The following is a 22,255-nucleotide window of genomic DNA, read 5'->3' on the forward strand; positions in this document are numbered from 1 at the left end:
CATGTCCCTCTCTGGTCTGTGGACACACGAGAAAGGTGAAACTGAAAATAAGTGAATTAAGAAAAGATAAAACAATAATACAAGGGTCAGTTTGCAATTCTCAAAATCTTGACATGAATTCATCTAAATGCCTGTCACCATATGCAATTCTTCCAATGATTTCATTTATTCTGTGATCACATTTTAAAAGCACATAAAATGAAATAGGATATTGCAAATGATGCTGTGTCACTTCTGTAATCATGCTAGCATTTACTGTTTTCCTGTTGTCTGTGCATAGCTATTAAAATGCCAATAGTAAAGTAATTGAAACGATGTATGTTTGCATTAAGTATCACAGTATCATTTGATTTTATAACAAGCTTTATTGCATAAAAAGATAAAAGAATTTAAAAATGTACAAGAGAATTCAGGAAAATACTAGGAAACATCACCATGAGATACAACACCCCTGACCTGTGCACTATATGTAGCGCTCTCTCTCTCTCTCTCTCTCTCTCTCTCTCTCTCTCTCTCTCTCTCTCTCTCTCTGTCTCATTCACAACTGGCAAATTATGTCTCCTTGAATGTTTATATTGTTTATGTAAAGACAACAGAAAACTAGAAAACTTAAACATGGTATTTGGCTGACATGGACAGATCACTTATTTTCAGTGGTTGTGTGTGCTGGAAAACTAGTCAGAGGGCCCAACTCAAGGAGAGCAAACATACCTGGGGGTGGTGCATAGAATAATAATCCAAATGCATTTCATCCCTTCTATAAAAAGTGTCTGTGACACAGGAACTGGTAAACAACCCAAATCAAGTAACAACACATTTCCTGTTTTCTGTATTTTAAGACTTAAGAATGGCACAATGCATTGTGGAGGAATTGCATACCAGGATTTGTAGAGTGTAAATCCTTGGACAGACAGACATATTTTGTCACAGGCTTACATGTACTATGTAAGGCAAAAACCAGTAGGAAATCAGTAAGATCAGTTGACAGGAGAGATGGCTCTTCAGCTTCTATAGAAACCCCAGCTCTTCATAGGTATACTCAGGAGACACTGCAGAGGGTCTGGGGTCACTGCTTGGTAAGTAAACAATCACCTGTGAAGAAATCAGGGCAGTGGATTATTCCTGCAGAGAATTAGGAGAAAAGTGCCCCAGGCTTTGGCACTTCCTCAGTGCTGTCACCTCCACATTCTCGCATCATCCTGGTGCTTGGTGCCTGGAGGTCACTTCCCATCCTCACTCTAATACTGCTTTCCTTCCCTATGCCAGGGGGGTTTCCAGGGAAAAATTGGTCACTTTAGGGGCTGGGACAGGTCCTGGGCATGTCCACATTCTCTCCTTCATAGAGAAGGGATTCATACATACTGAAGCATTTTCTCATTTTTCTTGGCCTCATTTATTCCAGGAGGCAAAGTAAGGACACAAACACAGAGCAGAGAAGGAGGGAAGAGAACAACTCCACAGCACTTACCTTGTTGACAGTGCAGGACCCAAATACAGAGAGACAAAGCAATGCAGGTTTCCAGGACAAAAAGAAAAATGCCAACAAAAAACCCTGTAGAAAAACAAAATGAAAGAACAGTGTCATCAAAAGGAAGGTAGCAGTCACTGCTCACTGAGTACACAAGACAGGCAGTAAGGGAGAATTCAGGGAATGGAAGATCCTGCTGAGTGTTGTGTCTACCACTGGCCACTCTCACTGGAATTCTACCGATCTTCTGTATACGTGGTCAGTGAGCAGTTTGAAAAGTAACCCTCAGTAGCTAACTCCCAAAAGATAGGACTAGTTTACTCTTCTCTCACTTTCTCCAGGCTCTGTGATAGGATGTGGCTTGTCCCGCCAGAGGGAACTTCCATCCCTGTAGATTTTCAATCTGTCTGGTCTTTCAGTCTGTGTCTCTACCACGGTAAGACCTGGTGAAACCATGCAGGTATCCCACACTGAGGACAGAGTGCATAGCACTCAGAGGAACACTTCTTCCTCAGCCAGCCCCTTTGTGAGCTCAGGGTTACTGCAAATCCCATTCCCCTTTCACAAGACATTAGATTTACAAAATGAGTGCCCTTAGGAGAATTTCAATTTTTGCAGATGTTTCTTCTAAATAACCTTACAATGCACTTTCAGAGTGGAAGAGATTTTGTAAACTTCAGGAGCATTGTTATTTCTGCAGATCATTCAACATTTATTAAGACCAATGGATCCCAATAAAGTGCATGGTGTGAATCACCATTACAGATGTTAAGCCAATTTGCAAGTCCCATTCCCTGGAAGAAAGAATACTTACCTTATGAATAATACATAAAGAGTAATAATCAGCATATGGCATAGCATAACATGGCACCATAATTAATGATGTCAAAAAGTTAGTGCACCAACTCCAAACACTGCTAGAAAAGAACTCAAGGTATTCATAACCAAGCTTGCTAGGATCTGAAAAACAGATGAGAGAAGTAGTGTAATAAAACTATAATCTCATGCTCTCCCTGAGTTTGAGTGACCAGAAAATGAATTTATCTCAGCAGAGTTGGGTCTGGAAATCTCCTTGGGGAGATACCAAACTCTGAAGATGAAGGAGGAGCCAGGAGCTGGTAGCAGACAGGTTTGACTCCCCTGCCTCAGATGCCAGAGCACATTTCACATGGAGGAATACAGAGCACTCAAACACACAGATATTCTCTCTTAACAGTGAGAATAACTCCACAATCTTTCTCTGAGCGACCAGTAAGAGGTAGTCACTCTTACACAAGTGATTGTGTAAGCCCTCTGCCACTTCAGTCCCCAGAGCCTCCACAGGGAGACATGACCATGACCTTGGTGGTTTAATTCCAGAAGCAATGGATAGCACTCCAGAAATGAAGAACTGATCAAAGAGACAATCCATTTAGAGCCGGCCTTTGCCTCTAATCCTTATGCAATTCCCAAGTTCCCATCACTCTCCTGCCAGGATCATCCATCCAAATTGTCAGTCTATACTCAGGACCTGGAGAGGACTGCATGGTTTCCCAGGGAAGGGTTGAAGGTGTTTTCAGACAGCTGAGATTGGTGGCAGAGGAACCATTACTGATACTTACAGGAAAGGTGCCCACTGGTGAGAGCAAATTCCAAGGGGGAAACCTCAGTCCAGTGGAAATAAAAGGGGCCATTGTCACCCCCAAGGCACAGAGCTGCCAACCCAATGAGAATCTGGCTCTCCTGGAAGGTAAGAACTTGCTCTGAGATGAGACATAGCTTCTAAGAGGGAAGAACCCTTTCCCAACCCTTTATTCCATTTATTTTAACACATGTTCAAAACTCTGAATTGGGGAAGATGCTAGGGACAAGTCTACACATCAAGGTTGACCTAAATCAAAATGTTTCATAACCTAAAACTCAACTCTGTTTCCAGTTTTTAAAGTTTTTATGTGTTCTTCTATGCTCTACTTAGATAAAAAAAAAAAAAACAGTGAGGCTTCTTCTGATTGCTAATAGCTCCATTCTGCTTGTCCATGTACTGAGGTCCTAAGTTTAACTCAGGACAGAACTGGATGAGTTGGTGATCTGGAGTCCCTGGTTTTCTGATTACCCTAATCCTGTGCCCCAGGCTTGTGCTGGTGCCTTGGGTCCACTCACCCTGAGGGGCTGGGGCTGCCCCCTCAGGAAAGGTAGAAGAGTCTTCTGCAGCTGGCCTGGGTACAGGATCTTCTCACTCTTTGGAGAATTCAAGGTCAGTCCTGGGCTGTGTCTGCTCCTGCTGTCCAATCATTGCTGTAGAGAAGAGGAATGAGAGCCTTGCCGCAAGTGGACTGCAAGTCCACTTTCAAACATCCTCCACATTTAAGGTTGCCACCTAGATAAAGGGGAGTTGTAGGTTCTGGGATTGGATCATATTGTTATAAGCACCTGTGTTAGATGGAAATATTTTAGGTGGTCAGACAAGGCTAGGCTAGGGAGTAGGCACAGGGGACCTGATGTCTTGTGACTTTGAAGGAGACAGACACCTCCCCCTATGCATTAGATCTCAGTACAAAAGACAAAATGCATGCAACTACACCTCAAGTATTGATATTCTAAATAGGTGTGGGTCACCTTGAAGAATCCAGGAGCCAGCGTCCCCACTTCCTACAGGAAGAGTCACTGTTCTGTAAGAATGCCCCTTTACCATGTGACTCCCTTCCCCGTTTGTCCATGATTTGGTCAATTTTCCCTCACAATCAATCTTAAAGTTTGCCCACAGTTCTGTCCTACCTTATAGCCCTCTGCCTTGTGAGTTCCCATATTTCCAAATTTTAGACCTACCTCACCTCATGGTTTTGATCTATAAAATCCCTAGGAAAAATGAAGTCCTTGGCAACCTGCTTAGGACCATTTCTGTCTCTCTCTGAGAGAAGTTTTCTTTCTCTCAGTAAATATATTCTGTTCTTAACCTCTGTTATTCCTAAAATTAATTCTTTGACTTTAGAAGCACAAATTCATACTGAACATCTAGTAGGCTAGGGGTTTTGTTCCCCAATATAAACATTTAACTTCTCCATGTTTGTTTAGAGAAGCATGAATTTTTCATTTATTCTTATTCCTGAATCTCCCTCAGTGTCACTGTAAATGAAACTTAGATGGTTTTATGTCATCTCATCAATGTGCACACAGTGTTACTGATCCTGAAGCAAGCAGTCTTTGCTGTACAAGACTGTGAGCTTTCACCCTAGGATCCAGGAGAAGAGCAAGAGGTTCAAATGCACCAATGTGGCAAGCAAGCTGTTCTCCATTTTTCGGTTTCCTCCAGCTCATGTTATATGTTCCTCTCCCATGGACCAAGCCCTCAGCACCCTCCATCTGCTCACCATCCTGGAGACAAATCAGATGCTGAGGAGAAGATGGTTCTTTCTACCTTTGAATCTTTCCAGAGAATACACAGTAGTTAGCATCCTCTTTGATCCATGGACTCTGATTCCATCTTCTGTGTGAATGTCCTTCTCAGAAGTTGAATGTATGACACTTTGCCAGAGTCTCGTGTCATGTTCTTGTTTCCTGTAGTTTATCTCATTCTATTTGCTCAATAACTATAAAGAAGGCTTAATTTTTGCTCTATGTCTTTACAATGCTAATCTTTCTTGTCTCTCATGAGCTATGGCATGGATTCAGCCTAAGTTTACGCCCACATGATCTGTGTATGGTATGTAGCCATACAGGAAAAAGAGTTCACTAAGCAGAAAACAGATGTTTTTTTAGATAGAACTTTGGATTTTTTGCTGACAAGTGACTTTGATGGCCCACAAAGGAGAAGAAGCTGAGCTGTCACAATCACCACTGTGACCAGGTGAAGAGCAGAGATAAAGGATTACCTGCATCAGCATTATGTGTACTATTAGACCATCACACAATGCCATCTGCAGAAACACAAGGCAGGACAGCACCAGGGGACCCATGCTTCTCTTGGTGGAGTAGGGTGCTGTTTTGTGGAGCAAAATCTACAAGCATGGAGCATGCAGTTCCCACTCTAAGATGTCCAGTTGAGAAGCAGATCTTGATCTCAGAGAAGGTTCTTGAATGCAAGTAGACCAGTGACCACCCCGGGAATGAGGGCATAGGTATGTATGCCCTTTTTGGACAGAGCTGTGTATATCTGCTCTATTTTTACATTCATGGATTTTCCTTGAACTCTAAGAGGCCATGTCCAGCCCATGACAAATCCTGAGGTTCATATAGTTTTCTCTGGAGCTGTCCTAGTAGAAGAAATGTAGGAGAAGAAAATCAGCAAGCTGCTAATTATAGCACTAGCTGTATGAGAAAGTCATCATCCCATATAGCATTATTTTTCTTATTAGTTTACTGAATTTCTAGTTGTGGGTGCAAAGTTAGAAACCCTTGGTACAATGGAAAACACGAATTCTCATTGGATATGGTCTAAAGTATATAATTTCCTTTACAAGTGTGTAAATGCTGTCTAAAAATCATATTGTTTTTAATATGTAAGCAAAGAGTTTTAGAGGGGCCCTACAGGCAAGAAGGCCAATTCCCTTTTCTTGCTGTACTATATATATATATATATATATATATTTTTTTTTTGCAAAATTCAATATATGGTCTTTGTTTCAAAGTAGAGGGTGACCTTGTTTTGACTTTTCCTTAAAATTTCTGTTTCGGAGGAAGATCTGGCATTGAGAAGACTCTCAGGTCAGAGATGATGCATATAATTCAGAGACATTGACAGAAAGATATGGTACATCTAGATACCTACTGTTATGGAAAACGATATTTTGTCCACAGAGACATGGTGTTTATGCTTTGTGTGTGAGTTAATGATGATAAGAATCTACAAAGTAAACTATTTTTAAAAGGATATTTATGTTTGTATTCATGTGCGTATGTGTTTGAGTGTGTGTGTGTGTGTGTGTGTGTGTGTGTGTATATGTATGTGTGTTTAATGTATTGGAGATTTAGCACTATTCCAATGCAGCAGAGTCTAGAGGAAGAACATTTCTCTCAAGTTAATTTCAAGGAGAAGGCATGAACAACAAAAAGACATTTTTATAGCTCAGTAGAGACAGTTTTTAGAAAATGAAATGATGCAGTTTTGCAGATAAGAAGAGAACAACCTTATTTTAATATATTTTCAGAGTGAATTGTATTCTAATCTCATACACATATTGAGAAAATTGCTTCATGCAATGTAGGAGTGAAACAAGGTTGAATTATCAGAGTTGTTTCATGTTTCCTATAAATTAACTCCTAAAAAGAATTGTTCCTGACAAAATAGTAAAAGTAATTAAAAGTAGAGTGTGAGTTGCAGTTCAGTGTGGAATACATGGGTTCAATCACCCAGTACCGGGAAAAGAAAATACTTTTAAGGTAATACAATTTACATTGACATTTTGAAAAGAAAATTGAAAACTCTCAGAGGAAAAAAAAAGAATAAATAAAATCAAGAATGAAATTGGAAATATAATTAATGCCTCAATTTTAAAAATTATGAAGCTTTATTCTGAGCAAGTATAAGTTGACAATAATTCAATTTTGGGGAGCATATGGAAAAATATCTATTAATGTATTACCACCAAAGAGTCACACATATACATAAAGAACTAGAACAATTCAAAGGAAGAGTGTGAGGTAGTACTTCTCTCCTAACAGAGAGAAGTTCAGGACCAAATGACATTACAGTTGACATTCAAACAGCAACTAATTCCATTTTTAAAAAGCATTTCCAAAAATGCAGCAGGAAGAACTCTCATAAACACATTTTATGAAGATAGTCTTCACTCAAGGGCTTCAGAAGAAACTTAGAATTGCAAGACGAAGCCTTAATGAAAACATAAAATAGAAACAATCAATGAAGTAGAGGAATACCAAATTTAACAGTTTACTAACATTATAGATTATGACAAACTGGGTTTGTCTGTTTTACATAAGAATAGTTATTATGAAAAAGAGAAAACAAGTGCTGATAAGAATGTGAATTCATGAATCTCTACCCTGTGTGTGGGAATGTAGGTTGGTGAGATCATGGGGTCAAATCTGTAGAGGGCACCACATGTACTAGAAATCAAAGTATTGCGTGACACAGCAACCCCTCCCCACGGTATGTGGCTTTGAAAGGTGAATCCTTCATTCCATACAGATATATTCACTCTCATGTTCATTGCAGTGCTATTCACAATAGCCAAGATCTCAAAACAAAGTGCCTACCAAGCTGAATGGATAAATTGTGGGAAATGTAAACACACACATAAACACAAAAATACATATATGCACATGTTATATGATGATATATTTTATTGTATCATATATTAATGCATACAAAGTGATAGCCATTTCACAATATAAACTGAAATATTATTCAGCTTCAACAAAGAAGCAGGTATTGCCATTTTTGGTAACATGGCAGAAATCAGAGAATATCATGTTGAATGAAATAAAAGATACAAAGCAAAAACAAAGTACATAACTCATCATTCACATTTATCTGGAATAAAAACAGCTGATTCATGAATACATGGAACCACAGTAACATGCTAATCACCACAGTATGTCAGACAGAAGGAGAGATGTGGGTCACAGACACACATGGCACTGAGGTAGCCATGCATTACAATGCACAGATGAGAAAAATACAGACTAATAGAGAGCTCCGTGTTAGAAATATCTGTGAGATCAAGTTTCAAGTATTCTTGAAACAGAAAGTGGAAAATAGAATGCAAAACAGAAGAAAAAATGAAATTCAAAGCAACTATACTAGATGATATGTATCTTCATGTTCTACAATAGTTTTATCAGCCTGGATTGTGTACATATTTCCAAAATATCACACTGAGTACCTTGAGTAAACAGAAAACTATCAAAATATTATAAAATGGTGCTTTTATGTAATATATTTTACTATATTTTTCTAAATAAAATTGATTCTTGAAGACCTTGTGGAAAGATTTTTCAATTCTCTGTTCCTAAAGCTGTAGATATAGGGGTTCATCATGGGGCTCACTAGAGTATAAAGCACAGAGGCAATTTTAGCAGTCTCAAAGAAATGAGGAGATTCGGGCTGCAAGTAAATAAAGAGGAGAGACCCGTACAGGACCATCACCACTGTCAGATGGGAACCACATATAGAGAAACCTTTCTTCCTTCCCTCTGCTGAATTCATCCGATATATGGCTAAGACAATCAGCACATAGGATCAGAGAACAACCAGGAGTGAGGAGATCAAGTTGAATCCTAAAAAGCGTATGATAAATAACTGTGTTTCTTGTGGATTGGAGCAGAGCATAGGTAATAAAGGGACATCAGCACAATAGAAATGACTGATAATGTAGAAGTCACAGAAGTCCAGTGTTAAGATCTTAGTGGTGAACATCAGTTACAGAGAGTTACTGTAGAGGTACAGAATACCCACCAGCACATTACCATGCCCCTGGGACATGATGATGTTGTAGAGCAGAGGGTTGCAGATGGACACATGGTGGGCATAGGCCATGGCTGACAGGATGAAGAATTCACTGATAATGAACATAAGGAAGAAGCCCAACTGTGTGGCACATGCATGATAGGAAATGGTATTCTGCACATGACAAAATTGACTAGCATTTTAGAACAAACAGCAGTGGAATTTCCAAGATCAACGAAAGCCAGATGCCTGATAAAAAACTCACAGGTGTGTGAAGATAGTAGTCCAGCTTGGTCAGAACAGTCATGCCCATGTTACCCACCACTGTGATTCCATAGATGTAGAGAAAGACACCAGATAGAGGAAACTGCAGCTCCAAAGGCTTTGTGAGTCTCCACAGGATGAAGTGAGGTGGTGATGTTATGTTCTTCTGGCTCATGAATCTTGGTGTATTTTCTTTGGAAATATGAAGCAAATTATTGTTAAAAACTCTTGTTATCCAAAATTTTACTACAATGCTTATAACTAGAATAACTAAAATATACTTCATAATAAGATACTAAAAAATTTATTTCCCCATTCAATTTTGAAAATAAAATAAAGACAGAATATTTCACTTCCCCAAAAAAGGAGTTTTCTTATATGTAACATACTTTGGTACATCACAGATTGAACTCTAAACATTAAGTATCCAAAATATTTGTAACATATCCATTTATAGCAAAAACATGTGATGATTAATACAGAATGGTTGATGATTTCAGCTTCAGAAAGACATCACAGAGTTTCTTTTGTACACTCAATGTTTGCCTGAGATTTCTTAGGGAATTTTGATAGTGGTAATTGTGAAGGAAATTTTTAAAAGCTCAGACCCTGACACTGTGTGGAGGTTGGCACAGGCAGGCCCAGTTTGTTCATACTCAGCTAGCCTAGACACCCCACACCAGCTGCCCCTTGTGCCGTAAGCATAATTCAGCCAGGAAGTGCATCCTGTTGTGCTAACTTGTTTCAGTGATTTCTCTCTCAAGGACAGACTGGGTTGGTTAAAGACAATGATTGAGTCTCCTTCCTCACCAAAATCCTGACCTTCCTTCTGTGTAATTAGAAACCCCAGTTATCAAAGAGTAAATCTGCCTAACAACATACAACCCAGTCTATGTAACGAATTATAAACTCACTTGCTATTAGTCTTTTGTACTTCCTGCTTGAAACTTATGTAAGTGTCTGTTTAACCCCAAATTAGGGCTGATGACTTAGAATTCAGTTCCCCAAGCCTGCTGGCATAAATAAAGCTGATGCTTTCCAAGTGCTTTGCTGGGGCATGTGTTCCATGCAGTTTGGTCCTGATTTTTGGCAACAGAAAAGACACAGGCAGAAATAACATAAATCTAATAAATCATGCTTCAGTGTCACTTAATTCATTGTTCAAGTCTTGAAGTGGTTTACTGTTAAGGAAACTATATATTTTGTTAAAAGTTCTAAATAAGACATATTTTAAGTATGGTCAGTTAATTCTAAATTCTTTAGCTTGATAATTTCTACACCATCACAGTTCAATGAATACAGGGGCTCAATTAGTACATATCTAAGCATGTGTGTGGTCTAGCAAATATTTATACATGTAAGTTTGATTTATTTTGCTTATGAGTATGGTCTCAAGCTGCGCCCATTTATTTATAAATATCTCAATGTGATCATTCTTTTTAACTGAGTAGTACTCCATTGTATAAAAATACGACAACTTTTTTATCCATTCCTCAGTTGATGGACACTTAGGTTGTTTCCAAGATCTGGCTAATACAAATAGTGCTACTAAAACATGGGTACATATATATCACTGATATGTTTTCAGTTCTTCTGGGAATATGCCTAGAAGTGGAATACCTGGAACAAATGGGACTTCCAATCCCAGGTTTTTGAGAAATCTCCAGACTGACCTCCACAATAGTTGCATCAGTCTACACTCCCACCAAAGTGCAGGAGAGTTCCTTTTTCTCCACAGCCTCTCCAGCATTTGTTCTTGGTGGTTTTCTTGATCCTGGCCATTATTTCAGGAGTGAGATGGAATCTCAGTGTGGTTTTAATTTGCATTTCTCTAATGACCAATGATGATGAACATTTTTTCATGTATTTATTTGCCATTTGTATTTCTTCATCTGAGAATTGTGTACTCATCGCAGATGCCCATTTTTGGATTGGATCTTTGAATTTTCGGGATCTGCATTTTTAATTCCATGTTTTAGACAGAAGTCTTTTGTCTGAGGGACAGTTCACCAAGGTTTTTTCCCAGTTTGTGGGTTTTCTTTTCACTGTGCTGGAGATTTCTTTTGACATGCAGAAACTTTTTTTTATTTAAAGAGAAAAAGAAAACTAAATGAAGCAAGACAGTAAAAGGCTAGAAGCAACACAGAATTTCAAGAGAAAAAACATACAGTAAGAGTTCACCAGTTAATAGATCACACATTGTCAACTTACAAACAGCTGTCCAGATTACAAAATTAAAGCATACAAAGTGGAGATTGATACAGTGAGATTGCAGTCAGTTCTGTTCAATGATCCAAGAAAAACTCAGCAATATGGTTCTTTATCCTACACATTTAAATAAACTTGCAGTTATATCCTTGAGATCACTTTCCTTCCTCTCTTTTTTACACCAACAGTCATGCATTTTAGTTTCCATTACTTCCACAGTTTTTTTAACTTTTTCTTTGAAGAGGAAAAGAAAAAAGATTGAAAAAAAGGCCAAAAAACAAAACAAGACGGACCAAAGAAAAACCCAGTGTGACAAAGCAAAACAGAGTCATTTAGATCAGGAGGATGGACATAGCATAAAATGAAAAAAAAGGGGGAGGGGATTACTAGGTGATCAACAATGGTTACCATTATGCCTCTTGTTATCCTAAAAAGAGTAGCCTATATCAGCTAGTATACAAGAATTGAACAAAACTATACATAAGACCAATAAAACCACATTGGAGAGCTTACAGGATTCCAAAGAAGATAATAGTCAAATAATAATGGGCATCATAGAATATTTGGTTGCCTTCCAAATGGTTGCCTGTACCCTCAAACTTGATACTATTAAGCGAAACAGAATATAATAAAATCAGTCAGAACAAGATATGGAGAACACTACAGGGGTTCAAATCAGGTTAATAGGGAAACAAAAAAAATTACTATAATCTATCGCACTATTTTTAATTTAGTTTTCCCTTAGTTAAAGGATACTAAGAAATAAATTAATTTTTTAAAAAAAGGAAAGAAAAAGGGGGGAGACTGAGATAAAAAAAGAACATATCAATATAACAACACCGATTAGAATCGAAAAATTTAACCATCATTGTGTTTCACCCCCAGATAGCTTGACATTAATAGTAGTTACCATAGTGACTCTTTCTCTGAAATATTTGAGTCTAGCTGTCCCACTGCCATGGCTGAAGAGAGAAGAAAGGCAGACAGTGTCAGCGGGAAGCCAGGCCCCTCACTCACTCCCTTGTTCCTGGGTTGTGGAGCCCTAGATGAAAGAATTAAAAGTCCAGACTCAGGGGAGGCACAGAAGTTTGAATCAGCTTTGATCAGGAATAGAGAGCCTGACACCCTCAGCAGAGAAGCTGGCAGTGTCATGGAGGCCTCTATCCTGAGTGCCACCGCGATTGCTTTTCATGCCCACAAAAGTTACTCCTGGGGTTCAGGGAACTAGGGTGACAGTACTCCTAGGGTTGATTTCGGGATGTCAGTGTCTCAGAAATATCTTCGATGTTCCCTTTAGGTGATCAGTATTCCTGCAGGGGCCTCAGTCATCAGAGAATCTATGGGGTCCCAGCAAAGAGGAAGGGCTTGGTGGATAGCTCCCATGTCTGGTATCATTCCCAGGATTGCTGTGCATCTTTTCAAGTGGCCTGGAAGCTGAAGGAATGTGCACAACGTGTGCCCTTAAAATGTCATTGTGCCCTCTGGGAGGAACCCTACTGTTATGGTTTATGTTGGTGGCCCCTAGGCCTCATGCCTTTGCATTATGCATTTGTGATTGGTTCATTGTCTAGAGCTTGGATTGATGGTGTCATGCTACACATGTCATGCATGTGGAACCAGCATACAATGTAATGGCAGGAAGAAGGCATATCTCTCTCTTGCCCGTTTCTGCCTTGCTATTTGCAGCTGCATGAACTGCTGCCTGTCATGTCACCCTCCCTTGGAGCCAACTGAGTATGGACTGAAACCTCCAAAAACTGTAAGAAATAAACATTTCCTTTTCCAACTTTGGGCATCAGGTATTTTGTCTCAGTGACAGGTAAAAAGTAACTAAGACACCTACCTCAAGGACTAACTCACAAACAGTCACAAGTATGTTATGCAGTGAAGACTTTGTGTCTTAACTACAATGGGTGGAGCATGCTGCTTAGACCCACACCCACACTGGGCCCCCTTCACTTTTGTAACCTGCTTATCTCTATCCCCATCTGTGTCAGGCAAGATTCCTCTCCTTACAGGAGGGAGGACAACACTGGCTCAGGGGTGGTTTGCTCAGGGGTGTGTGTCCACAAAGAGGCTTTTGAGGGGCTCACGTCCAAGTCTACAAGGACAATGCTGAGCTCAGCTTTTGTAAATGCAGTGAGTAGGACACACAGAAAGAGCTTTACTGTGCATTGGGGGAGCACGAGCTACCTGTACCAGAGCCATTACTGCTGCAGTCCAGTCATTGACCTCTAGAGGACAATTCTGAGCCCTAAAGGACATCAGAAGGGCTGGCCTGCCACAGGGCCTTCGAGCTGTGCTAGAGCTGGCTCAGCTGCTTCCTGTAGTAAGATGCAAGATTCCCTGGCCTTCTTTCAGCTTTACAGTGAAATGGTGCCATATTTGCCTTTGGGAGAGAGACGGTAGACAGTTGCCAAGGCTCTGGAGGATGTCTTTGGGAGGAAGCCCATTTAGAGAGGGGGTCTGTGAGATGAGTGAGCTCCACGAAGGCTGGGGCTGGGGTTTTCACCTCTATGCTGTACAGAGCCCAGCCCAGATGGCTGCTGGGTGATTTCTCTGTTTGTTATTATCCTGGGTTATTTTCCAAGGGTAGCAGGTAAGGAGTGGGCTGGTGCATGTGGCTGTGTCATCCTGTGTAGTAGAAGAAGACAGCAGTGCTTCCCCAAGAGCATTGGGAACTTTTGAGATTTAATTTCACTCTATCCTGGCTCTTGGCAGAGACAGCCAACTTGGGACCCTCCCTGAGTGGGCTCTCATCCTCTCTTCTGCATCTCTTATCCTGAGGGTCTGCAGGATTGGGACTCTCCTGTAGCTTCTGCAACCCTCTGGGGAAGAATCCCTCTTGATTCTTGCTCTTCTCCTGCTGTCTGGAGCTGTGACCCCCAACAGGGATGGGCTCCCCCCAGTCCCCTCTGTAGGCTGGGAGTGGAATATGAGTCATTTTACAGCCAGTGGTAACACCTGTTTGTTCATGTCTTCTTCCCACTGAGGGCAGGCCTCTGCTCTCTTCCTCTGGTGCAGAGGCTGTGATCCTTGAATCTGGGGTGTCCATTCCACACTGGAGTCCAGTTGCCTGGCCCTGCCATCACCTCCCAGGTTCTGAATGGGTCTGGTCTTTGTGTTCTACCTAGAGAAGGAGAGACAGGAGAAATAACCCAGAGCGGGTGAGTGGTTCCTCTAGAGATCTTAGGGTACAGACATTTGCTTCCGTGTTGCAGACTGGGGGAGGGGGGAGCAAAGCCAAAAACATGGGGGGGGGGCTGGTGTGTGGAAAGCATCCTCAGTCAGGTAGATCTAAAGCAACGACTCTGACTTTGGTATAACTTGACCTTCTCTGAAGTTTTCCCAATTTGTGATCTCGTGTTTGTCTTTTACCTGCTGTTTCCTGGAGCCACGGTGCCTAAATACCAATCCTTTCCTAAGTGAGGGAGGCCAAGCACATAGAACTCTAGAGATCACTTAAGCTCACACAGCACTAAGGTGCTGGGAGATGCTTGGAGTTCAGACTCCCTTTCATCTGATGTCGCCCCCCTCAAAGACACCATCAGCCCAGTCAGAACCAACCTGCTTGTTCTGGTTTGGCTTCCCCATGTTGCTAAGTCCCACTTGCGTGTAGCCCCCTGGGCTGTCCTTTCCCTGGGAGGCCATGGTGATCTCATGGCTCCTAAGCAGCAGACCCAGGGCCTGCCAGAATGCCCTGTGGGATTGTCAGGGAGTGGCAGCCTGAAGCCAGGGGGGCTCATTCTCTTCGGTCCCTAGCTGCTATCACGGTCTCCTGGGCTCAGCTGGCTGGGTCTCTGCTGTGCTTGTGGCTGGGGAGGCCGCTCCGATCTTCTCCCTGCTTCCTCTTGTGTTTAATCTTCACACGGGAGCCCAAGTGTGTGTAGCTCGGAGCCCCTACAACCACAAGAGGAGCCCTCCATGTCCAGATCCCACCTGTGTGTTAGAGAGGGCTCTGCGCCTGGCCTGCCAGGGAGCCGGTGGGCTCAGGGCTCAGCTTGGGCCTGGCTCTGTCACCTGGAGCTCTCAATTACCAGCTGGCTGAAGCCAGGCCCTTGGGAATCCTGCAAGCTGGAAGATTTTGTTTCTCTTCCCAGCTACCTGGCAAACAAGAGAATCTAAACCCTGGATGTACCAAAGTTTAAAAACAAGTTTCCAAGAAATTTAAAATTTAATTCTGAAGTAAGAAGATGACATGATAACAGCAAATCAATTCTGTTTGCCTCCTGTCACAGCCAGTGACAGAGGCTGCTGTGGACCCATGAGGTGCCTCCTTGAGGGATGCTTAGCCCAGTTATGCAGGAGGTGGTGGTGACAGTGATGGGGATGTGGCTCTCCTGTAATGGCGGGCAGCTGTGCTTACCCCTGTTACCTTGAAAATAGGGAGCTGAGGGGGAAAGGAATGGAGGACGGGGGTAAGCATATGGCAGGAGCAGGCATTTGCCACTGAACTCATCTGGGTATTTGCTGCATGTGGCCTGGTATTGGGGCTCTTTATGGCAACACAGAGATGAATGAAAGCACGAAGGTACAGCCCTGAGAAATGCCCTTGCTTCCCTATGTGTGCTTGTGTGTACATGTATGAGGGTGCACACCTGTGTGACACATTAGTCAAGTATCTAACATAAAAATGAGGCCATGACCAAAATTCATGGGGCTCAGAGAGTTATGGAAATTACATTTGTATTTTAAAGAAAAATTTTATTTTTCATCATTCCCAGCACATGATGATCCCGCCCATCCTGGGGAGAGGAAGGGGGAGAGAAAAGGGAGGAGAGGAGAAGGACGAGAGGAGAGAGAGGAATGGGGAGAGAGGGGAGAGGCCTCATGTGCTTAAGTCCTGGACAGAGTAGCCCCTCTGAGACTGTGGCCTTGTGCGAACTGCAGGAAGCAGAAGATGAAGCCACACACAGAGAGGACCCAAGGCCCCTTAGCAGGGAATTCCACAGGGTGGTAACTGCCCATCTTTAGGTCACCCACAGGTGGACAGCATCCTCTCTGATCCAAGCTAGAAACATGGCGGCTGTGTTGGACTGTGCAGCCAGAACGTGGTGGAGCCGGAGTCAGAGCTGTTCACTGGGCCAGGCCCTGTAGGCAGCACGGCGAGGCTGCTGATGGGTCCCTAATGAGGAGTGGACGACAGGCACTCCATGAGCCAGGGCAGCCAGGTGAGGCCACTGTCTGTCAGAGCTGGGCACCAGCACCCATCCCCGCCAGCCCCAGGGCTCCAACTGCTCACTGTAGCCAGCAGAGAGGTTCTGAAATCACTGTCCAGACCTCTAATTCTGTTCCCCTTTGAGGTCACAGGGAAGGGACTAAAGTGGGGAGAGGTCCACTCTCCTTCCCAGGCCTATCACCCAGGCACAGGGCCAGGCCTGCATTACCCCGCATGAGCCCCGCGCTGCTTGGGCAGGAAAAGCCTTAGACAAGACAAGGGAGTGCCATCTTTTGAGGGCACCAACGAAGGCCAAATTCCTGGCGGCCTCTCCTGTTTAGAGGTTGTCCTGCATGGCCCTCTCCTCTCCTCCCTGTCCCTGGTCCCCTTGTGGCCCTTAATAATGCAGTTTTCTGATGCTGCTAATGGGCCTGAGGTTCTGAAGGGGACAGTTCCCCTGACAGGGCCCTGAGCAGCAGAGAAATGAACCCCACAGCCAGGACTGAGAGGCAGGGTCACTGGGTGTCACCATGCAAGTGGGTCAGAGGGAGAGGACTTCGTGGGGAGGGGGAGCCTGCCTTTTGTGTCACACACCTTGGGGTTTTTAACCTATCAATTGTGTATGAATTCTTTCATCTTGTGCAAGTTCCTCGCTGTCTCTGAGCTACAGTTTTCCCAGTTGCGTGAAAACCAGCACAGGTAACACCTCCTCAAGGATAGACCACGGGATCCTTCTCCTGGGTTGGAGAAGGGCTCATTTTCTTACTAGCACAGGGCCCCAGGGGGTGGGGAGACAGACAATGAGCAGTTTTTGAGTCTGGGTTTAGGGGCGCACACCTGAATAGCCAACACTGGGGAACCAGGGAAGGAGGGTCACAAACTGTTGACTCCCTGTCTCACAGTGAAAAGTAGAAAAGGACTGAGGATGTAGCTCAGGTGTAAAGAGGGTGGGCCTCAGTACTGCCGCAAACAAACACAAACAAACAAACAAGCCTAGGAACTGATGCTCTGAGAAGAGACCGCCCTTTCTGAAAATGTTCTTCATTATACCATGTCTGCTGCCTTCCGTGATTCCAGCAGGAATTCATCCTGTTCTCTGAGGCACGATGTGGGAATGGGGTGGGATTTGAAGGTACCAGGGCATCTCACACTATATGCGGCCACAATTACGCTGTGGGGCTGATTCCCACTACCACAGCCATCGCAGGTCTCTTTGGTGAATGTGTGAAGGAGGATGTGTTGGGCATGAAGGTGGGTGTGAGCCACAGATTTCAACATTTTCCAAGAGTTAGGTAAACCAGAGATTCTCTTTTTAATGAATGAGAGCGAATAAATATATCGTCATAGGTGTCATGGTTCATGTTGGGCAGTGATGGGCCACATGTATGGAAGTAGTTCCTAGGCTTGTTTGTTTGTTTGTGTTTGTTTGCCGAAGTACTGAGGCCCACCCTCTTTACATGGAAGAGTGGGGAAAGACACCAGCTTCTCAAAGCACGCAGAGGACATGTGTCGCTGATGTATGCTGTGGGTAAAGATGTATTTGCGGTTCAGGCAGCTTTTCCTGGCAATGACTGGGCATGGAGGAAAGCCAAGCATGGATCTCTGCTATTTCCTTCTCTGTCTGAAATATACCACTTCATTATCCCTTTTTGGTATTCCAGGTAACAATTCTGCCCCTGATACAACTCTAAAGTCTCTGGCATCCTCTATCTGCGTCAAGGATCAGAGATCTGAAAGTATCATGAGCCAGCCCTGAGCTTTCCAGAGCACATGCTGGGTTCTGGGGCTCCTGCTCTGGGCTGGGATGCTCCTCACTGCCCGGCATGCTTTCTGGTAGGGAGCAGAGATGCTCTGTGCATGCTTTGGTCTGAGTTTTATATGTATTTATAGAAGCAAGTGAAGGAGAAGGCTTCCAAGTGAAGACAGGACTAGCAAATGAGCCACAGCTGGAGGAACTTAGAAGGAAGACTTCAAGAAGACTCAGGAAGAATACTCACAGCAAATCAATGAGACAACCAAGTCAGTACATTATAGATCCAGGACACAGTGTTGGATCCACATGAGTTTAAGTCTCATGCTGTTTAGACCATGAGAAACAATGAACATTAAGCCAGGCTTCGATGGCATCCCCACCAGGGAGGGCATCTACAGATGGGAAGTGCTGTTCAGAGATGGCCGCGATGGAAGGCAGATACCAAAGTGGGAAATACTCAGGGATTGCATTCTGAAGTCTCATGGAGCCAACAGAAGATAAGGCGTATGGCGCTGTGATGAAGTATCCAGCCAAGAAGCCAGTATTTAGAGGCTGCCCACTTGGAAGGTGTTGTGGAATGGACATGGACCTGGTGAAAATACACTCAGGAATCTGAAGACCCTGACCCTGCTCATTTCTGGTTTTGTATCTCTCTGTGCTTCCACTGCCAGGAAGTCATGCAAAGGTGAGACTGGAGGAACATGGTTATTTATACTGGAAAGGGCAAGGGTGGAGACCTTGGCAAATCTGGATGCAGAATCTAGTGCAGGAATTTGTGACTGTAGGCAAAACATTATTTGTTTTTCTCCAGAGGATCAGAAGCTTGAAAATTTGTTCAAGGTTATAGAACTGATATATAATTGTTTTTTATTATCTACCATTTAGTAAACCACCCCTAACTTAGTGGCTCATCTATGATCAGTTGTTGAGCTCACAGATTTGCAGTCTGAGAAGGGCTCCTCAGGAGGGCTGTTGTCTGCACAGCTGCCTCTTCTGAGTGTTGGATATCTGTTTCCAAGGCCGCTCATGTACCAGGGCTGACTGTCAGGGGTAAAGGCCCTTAGTTCCTCTGCGCGGACCTTTCCCCACACAGCAAGGGCTTTCCTCACACCATGCACTGGGGTTCTGGCAGCAGGAAGCAGAGACTGATGGTTCCTAAGGTCTGGTCCTCTAAAACAGGCACCACAGTGTTTGTTTCCTTCCTATTGGTGAGCAAGCAGCCACAAAGATGTGACTCTTGTCCCTCCTGCGTGATAGGAAGTGTGTCAAGAATGTGTTATAAAACTGCGGTGGCACTGGAAATGCTATATTTTTTCATCTAATCTTAAAATAAGGTTGACATTCACTTCTCTGTATCTCTGTGTTACTCCCTGGTTTTGAAACGGGATTGTTCAGCTTACACTGGAGCTCAGTCTGCTGATTCTGGGTCTGATAGCTATGTTCAGCGTCCAAGTCTGCTGACAATCCCTCACCCGCAGCAGCCCTGGCAGCAGCAGCCCTGGCTCCTGGCCTCTCGCCTCTCCTCTCAGTACCTCCAGACCTGTGTCTCGGGGAGCACAAAAAGGACAGCAGGTTAGGACCCCTCGAGTTCTGCTGCCCTTTCCCCTTCTCTGGTCATTGCCCCTTCCTAGTGTCCCCCTAGCCTACCCCACTCTTCAATTCAAAAAGAGTTATTTGTCCTTTATACTCTGTCCCAGTAGAGGTTCATGCGTAAAATTCCCCCTAATCCTTACCAACTCCCCGTGATGCTAAGTGCTCCTCAGTTTTAAATTTCACACTTCTATTAGTTGTATTCTCTTCTATTTGAAGCTATGCTAGTTCACTGTAGTGTCCATTTGAATAAGAAACACCTTTCAGATTACTTTAGCAAAGTTCTGTGTGTGACTGGATGATGGATTCACTGAGGAGGGCAGACCCTCCTGGGCATGGGTAGCACCAACCAATAGGCTTGCAGCCTGGATGGAATCAAAAGGGAAAGAAGGAACAAATGTTGCTTCAGCTTCTTTGGAGGACTCCAGTCTTCATCACTGCCTTTAGACGTCCACCACCGGGCTTCCTGGGCAGACCCTCTGGCTTCCTGATATGGACTCACATGGGACTCTGCAGTGAGGTCCAGGTCTTGGATCCTTGACTGGCTCCTCCAGCTCTGCAGTGCATGGACAGCCTTCTTCCATTTCTCCACCTTTGACTCTGCAGGCAGCCATTGGAAGGCTGCCTTGTAATTCTTTAGCTATCATTCTATCAGTTATATATATTTACGTATGCTGTTCCTCTAATGAGCCTCATGGATACGCCAGATGCGCTCTTAGCTTCTGTGATAAACCAAATCTACTTGACGCCGCCCCCACCACAGTGTTTTCCACCATGCCTGAGGTTTTACACGCAGGGCCCTCTCTACTTCTCTACATTTCCTCTCATTAACCGAGACTTCTTTTAGATTCAAGTTTAGCCAACCCTGTCTCTGGAAAGATTTCTCCAGACTGGTTGAACTTTCCTGCTGCCTCCTTCCCTCGTGGTCTGTCTTTTCATCCAGCACGTTTCATCTTTAACTGAAAGGGTGTTTTTATTTTTTTGATTCCCACTACAGATTTTAAATTCTCATGGGCAGGTCCCTGTCTTGACTTCACTCCCCTCTCTCACAGTGGAAGTTGTTTTAGTTCAGCATCCTCTCAGGTCCTCTGACCTTTTGTGAACTGTGAGGCTGTGGATATTCTGAGTTTCTGTTCTCAGCCATGCAGCCACATACCCCAAATCAGACCCAGGTGACAGAGTTTGTCATGCTTTTCTGGGGTGCAAGGAACATACCTCCTATTCTTCATGCTTTTCCTCGCCATGTACCTGTCCACCTTGGCAGAGGACCTGGCCATCCTCTTAGAGGTGGGTGTGGACCACCGGCTGCGGAGACCCATGTATTTCTTCCTGACACACCTGTCCTGCCTTGAAATCTGGTACACCTCGGTCACGGTTCCCAAGATGCTGGCTGATTTCATCGGGGCGGATGGAAGCCAGAGCATATCCTACACTGGCTGCATGTCCCAGCTCTTGCTCTTCACTTTCCTTGGGGCCACTGATTGCTTCCTCCTGGCCACCATGGCCTATGACCGCTATGTGGCCATCTGTGTTCCTCTGCACTATGGGTCCCTGGTGTCCTTTCCATCTGGCAGCCGCTTGTTGGCTCTTAGGCTTCCTCACACCCATCTTGCCCGTCTACCTCATGTCTCAGCAGACATTTTGCGGCCCCAATATTGTTGACCACTTTTTCTGTGATGCTTCCCCCCTGCTGGCCCTGTCATGGTCCAATGTCACCCTGAAGGAGACTGTGGATTTCCTGGTGTCTCTGGCTGTGCTCCTGGTCTCCTAGACAGTCATCACTGTGTCCTATGGCAACATGGTCTGGACCCTGCTGCACATCTGGCCTGCGGCCAAGTGCTGAAAGGCCTTCTCCACCTGCGCTGCTCACCTGACTGTTGTAGGCTTCTTCTATGACACACTCTTCTTCATGTTGGAGGAAACACTAAGGTGGTTTCCTCCATCGACTTCAACAAGGTGGTGTCTGTCTTCTACTCTGTGGTCACACCGATGCTCAACCGCCTCATCTACAGTCTTTGGAACAAGGAGATGAAGGAGGGCCTGGCCCACGCTTTTCCCTCTGGTTTTGGAGGGGGTAGTGGCGAGGCAGATCTGGGTGACGTGCTTTCCTCTCCTTGCATATTTACAAGGATGGTAGTGAGGACTGTGGAAGGGAGCTGTGAGTGCTTAACTGTGAGTGACAGACTGTGTCAGAGTTAGGGAAACTCTGAGTTGCTGCCACGGGAGAAGACTAACTGCAAGGAGGCTGACAGAATGGAGCGCACTTTCTCTTTCATGTGAGAGTCCAAGGTGCTGCCTGGTCCAGGTTGATTCGTAGCCCAGGTCCACCGGTATCCAATGACCCTCATTCCTTCAGTCTTTCGGGGCCAGCATCCTCTACAACACTGGCAAAACCAAGTCTTCAGGGTGAATCTGGCTTAGCACTGGCTT

General features: G+C 43.9%; 2 pseudogenes; one reads left to right on the top strand and one right to left on the bottom strand.

The window, feature by feature from the left end:
* Nucleotides 1-3,680: 3,680 nt before the first annotated feature.
* LOC106026344 (olfactory receptor 8K5-like) lies at nt 3,681-9,291 on the bottom strand (annotated as a pseudogene).
* An 11,676-nt stretch (nt 9,292-20,967) lies between these two features.
* On the top strand, nt 20,968-22,235 carry LOC100714916 (olfactory receptor 6Q1-like; annotated as a pseudogene).
* Nucleotides 22,236-22,255: the final 20 nt, after the last annotated feature.

The sequence above is a fragment of the Cavia porcellus genome, unplaced genomic scaffold (assembly GCF_034190915.1).
Source record: "Cavia porcellus strain 051 isolate PalLab524CR breed Dunkin Hartley unplaced genomic scaffold, mCavPor4.1 scaffold_17, whole genome shotgun sequence".
Lineage (NCBI taxonomy): Eukaryota > Metazoa > Chordata > Mammalia > Rodentia > Caviidae > Cavia > Cavia porcellus.